The sequence below is a fragment of the Abrus precatorius genome, unplaced genomic scaffold, assembly GCF_003935025.1.
Source record: "Abrus precatorius isolate BTA unplaced genomic scaffold, Abrus_2018 Scaffold8, whole genome shotgun sequence".
Taxonomy (NCBI): Eukaryota; Viridiplantae; Streptophyta; class Magnoliopsida; order Fabales; family Fabaceae; genus Abrus; species Abrus precatorius.
In genome coordinates, this window is record NW_020874428.1 from 39,631,221 (window position 1) to 39,636,351 (window position 5,131).

Genomic DNA, 5,131 nt, shown 5'->3' on the forward strand with positions numbered 1-5,131 from the left:
TTGTATGAAGAAGGATCAGTCATAGGTGTGCTTGACTCTTTGTGAACTTGTACATTATAATCAATTGGAGCAAAACAAGGTTTGACAGCAAGTAAACTAGTGTCTTGTAGCAAGTCAAGTGCATATTTTCTCTGAAATAATGCAATTCCTTTGTGTGATCTTGCAATCTCAAAGCCCAAGAAGTACTTCAATTGTCCTATATCCTTAATGCTAAATTCAACATCCAACGAGTGCTTCAAATTGTTGATTTTAGTGAGATTATTTCCTACTAGGACCAGATCGTCTACATAAATGAGAATTGTTGTAAAATTGTCATTAACTTTCTTGATGAATAATGAGCAATCAGCCTTTGATTGATTATATCCATGTTGCATAAGAAATGAGGTCAGTTTGGCATTCCATTGCCTACTTGCCTGCTTCAAGCCATAGATAGACTTTTGTAATTTGCAAACCAACTTAGACCCTGAGGTATGTAATCCAAGAGAGACTTGCATGTATACTTCTTCATTTAGGTCCCTATGAAGAAATGTTGTATTTACATCTAATTGATGTAAATGCCAATGATTAGCATATGCAAGAGCTAACAAAACTCTCACAATAGTCATCTTCACAACTGGGCTGAAGGTCTCCAAATAGTCAATTCCTTCAGTTTGAGTAAAGCCTTTGGCAACAAGCCTGGCTTTATGTCTCTCTACAGATCTATCTGCCTTATATTTCACTTTTAAAAAGCCACTTGCAACCAACAACTTTCTTTCTTGGTGGCAAAGAAGTAAGAATCCAGGTCTTATTCTGCTTCAAAGCAAACAGTTCAGCCATGATGGCCTTTTTCCAACAGTCTTGGATGATGGCATCCTCATAATGTTTAGGTTCAGTGACTGTAGATAAGGCTACAGAAAATTGTTGTTGTCCAGGTGATAAATTTTCATAAGAAATAGAATTAGAAATAGGATACCTAACTTTGGAAGTGGTTGCTGTTGTTGTTGAAATAAAAAGACTTCAATGGCAGTTCTGCAAATAAGATGGGACTTTCATTATTCTATTAGAATGTCTTATAGGGATTTGAGTTTCATTTTGGTAACTAGAAAGATTATTAATGTCAACAGAAGAACTTTCATTTTTAGTTTGTATAGTCTTAGAAATAGTACTTTCATTATTAAAATTGCCACAAGTTTTAGTGGTGTTACTAAGATTGTTATTGTCAAATTGAGTGAAATCAAACAAATAACTAGAATCATGAGGAGCATGAGAAGGTTCAATATTATTTTGAGTAGGAAAGTGTGTATTTTCAGTGAAAGGAAATTGATTTTCATAGAATTGAACATTTCTGGATATGTACAGTTCTTTGGATTTTGTATAAAAAAGAATGTAACCTTTAGTCCCTTGTTTAAATCGTAGGAAAAAACTTTTCTTTGACCTTGGATCAAGTTTCTTTCTATTTGAAGTAAGTGTGCAGGCAAAGGCAAGACAACCAAAACCTTAACTGAGAAATATCTGGTAGGTGATTATATAAGAGTTCATAGGGAGATATATTATTAAGATTGTTAGCAGATTGTCTATTTATCAAGTGAATAGCATGAGCCACAGCAAAATTTCAGAAACATTTAGGAAGATTGGACTGAAATATAAGAGCCCTAGTTGTACCTAGAATGTGTTGATGTTTCTTCTCAACAATGTCATTTTGTTGAGGTGTTTCAACGCATGATGTTTAGCGTAGAATCCATTTGTTATTATAAAATTCTTGAAGTTTTATTTTAGAACCATTGTCAGACCTTATAGCTTTTAATTTCAAGTGAAACTGAGTTTCACATGAATATGTTGCGTTCTCATTAGCGAGAGGTCTTTTGCTGTAACGAGAGAGCGATAGAAAATGGTGCATTTCTGAGTGCAATCTCGCTGTAGCGAGATTCTGCAAAAAATAGAGTGCAGTTTCTTCTAAAATTTTTATTGTAATGAGAGAAGGTGTCGCTGCAGCGAGGTCTATAGTGAGAGTGTCACAACCAGAGGGGTATTTGAGGGGTTTAGGGTTTAAAAATTTTATTTTCCACTCTTTCCTTTGAGATCTCTCTCCATTTTCTCGATTTCCAACCTGTTCTTACTAATTAAACTACCTCCAAAGTTGTTTGTGAGTTAGATTGAATGTTGAAATTGTGTTTGAGATTCTTGGAGGTAAGTTCTAGGAGTTAGGGTTCCAATTTTCCATTCCTATTCGTTGTTCTTTCGATTTCTCATGGAGTTTTCCATGTATTTAGGATGAAACTCATGTGGAGAGCACATTATTTGTTAATTTGGTGTTTGGGTCTTCGATTTGAGGTAAGGAAGGACTCTATCCTATCTCCTATGTTTAAATTTTATTTATAATGCTATGTAATGGATTGTGATTGAGTTAGAGTATAGAAAATGTGTGTATTGATGGAAATTCCATGCTAGTTATAATGTGGTAGACATTGGATAATGTGTGTGTGATGAAATGACTTTGTTTGCCATGAAATGGTGATGGATGTTAAATAGTGTTTATGATGGAATGCATTGATTGGTATATATTGTGATGGAAAATGTTGTGTGTATGAATACAATGTGCAATGGTTGAATATGTGTGAAAATGACATGTCAATTGTGATTGCGTTTGAAATGTAAGAAAACTATAAATGGTCCAGCGATACACTAGGGTGTGGAAGATGAGGGGCGTTAGAAATACCTTGAGGAATGACACCAACAATGAGCGTAGGTGCACCACAGGCCACACACTCTCCTCCTGACCCAGCCTCTGACTAACACCTTTACTATGAGATCTGTGACCACACACGTATCCGTGAGGCAGGAGCTATCCGGCAACCATCCATGGTGTGAAACTGAATAAGTCGCTGAATTGTTGTGATTTACTTTTGTGTACAATGATATGATTGATATGTGCTTGATATGCGTGTGACTGTGATAAACAATTTAAATTAAATTGTGAAATGTTTGGAACATGCAAGATGAGTCTTTGTGCTTGTGTGTGATAGTGTAGAGTACTTACCCTTACGTTTATTTTTCATATGACCAAGACGATCAGCACCGGGCTTAGTAAAGGGATAAATGATATTGCTATAAGATTTAGAGTATTTATTTTGAAACTAAAATGTATTAAGTCTTGTAGCAATTATTGATTCAAATTATAATTCATTTTTATATCGAAATACTTTATTAAACTACGCATTGGGAACCATTTGACTGAAACTTTTTATTATTCCTATTTTTACAAAATTTATTTATATTTAAAAGTTAAATTAAGGTGTTACAATCTTATTTTAAACCATATAGTGACCTTTTTAATTCGCAGCACTAAGAAGGATGATATCCAATGAGTCCCTAAGGAATGATTATGTATACATCCTATGTGAAGTTGCCATAAAGAAAGGCATTACTGACATCAAGTTGTTGCAAATGCTAGTTGTTAATGGAAGCTATTGCCAGGACGACATGAATTGTGCTCATCTTAACAACTGGAGAGAAAATTTCTAGATAATTGATGCCTTCGATGCCACTAATCGCACCTTGTAATGCTCAATTGAATCAGGATCACGCTTGATTTTGTACACCCATTTGCAACCAATTGGCCTCACATTGGGAGGCATTTCGACTATATCACAGGTTTGATTCTGAACTAGAGCTTAAAATCTCAACTTTCATGAGCTCATGCTAGCAAGGTTATGTTGCGGCTTTGTAGTAGGTGGTTGGTTCTTGCTTAAAAGATAGATTTATCAGAAGTGAGAATAGGATGAAAAAATATAGGAATAATCAATAAAAGCTTGAACGGGATAAGAAATCTTTGGAGAAAATTGGTTAGATTGTGTTGAAGTAGAGATTGAGCAAGGTAGGTGGGATGGTGATGAGGTCGATTAGAGTAGCGGTAGGTTGAGATTTTGGTTCTAGTGTGGACAGTGATGAGGAAGACGTATAGGGTGAACTAATTGGGATAGATGGAGGGATGAGGAAGGTGTGAGAGGTAGGGGATGACGGAATGAGATGATGTGGAGTGGGAGGAGTATGTACGGAAGGTTGTGATGGATTTGTGTTAGGCTGAGAAGTAGTGGGGGTGGTATGATAAGAAAAACTAAAGTTAGGGAGATAATTAGTTTGTGATGGATTTTGGTTATCTCGTTAATGAATTGAAGCAATTTTTGTAAAGGGAAAAACTATTTCATTGAATAAAATATCTTTAGAGACAAAAATTTCTATATTATTTAAATTTGAATGACATCCTTTTGTTCCAATTTGAAAACCCAAAAAAAATCAATTCTAGCTCGAGCATCAAACTTTTGACGAGAAAGGTGTGTTGAAGCATAGCACAAACGACCACACACTTTTAACATGGAAAAATCTGATTTTTTTTTTATAATAATTCAACGGGAGTTTGATTTTTAATGATAAGGGATGTAATGCGATTTATGAGTTAAACAACGTGTTTTAGAGCATACGACCAATAACGTTTTAGAATTTGAGATTGAAACATAAGAGCTATAGCAACATTAAGAATGTGTTGGTGTTTCTGTTCCACCTAGCCATTTTGTTGAAGCGTATAGACACAACTTGTTTGATGAAAAATTCCTTCAGATGAAAAAAAAATCTTATTAGAAAAATTTAGGGCCATTATCTGAGCGAATGCATTTAATGGTAATATTTTAAACTAGTTTTCAATTAGGGTAACAAAGTTTTAAACATGTGTTTTAACTTCCCCTTTAGATTTTAGTAGCACTATCCATGTGAAATGACAAAAATCATCCATAATAGTTTAAAAATATTTGTGACCATGAATTGAAGATTGAGAAAAGAAACCCCAATTATCCATATGAATTAAATATAAAAAAATTTAAAGCTCTATTAATACTTGGAGAATATGACAATTTTCTTTGTTTAGCTAAGTGACAAATATCACAATTTTCTTCAACATGTCTTGAAATAAAAAGATAATTAGAATGAAGAATATTAAGATAATTCCTATAAAGGTGACCTAGTCTAACGTGCCAAAGGTTGAAGTTGGTAATAGGTGGAGTGAAAAAATTATTGATGAATGAGAATTTATGGAGGATATGACTAACATCCTTATTGATATCTAAGTGGTATAATTCATGCTTCAACTTAGCCAAACCAA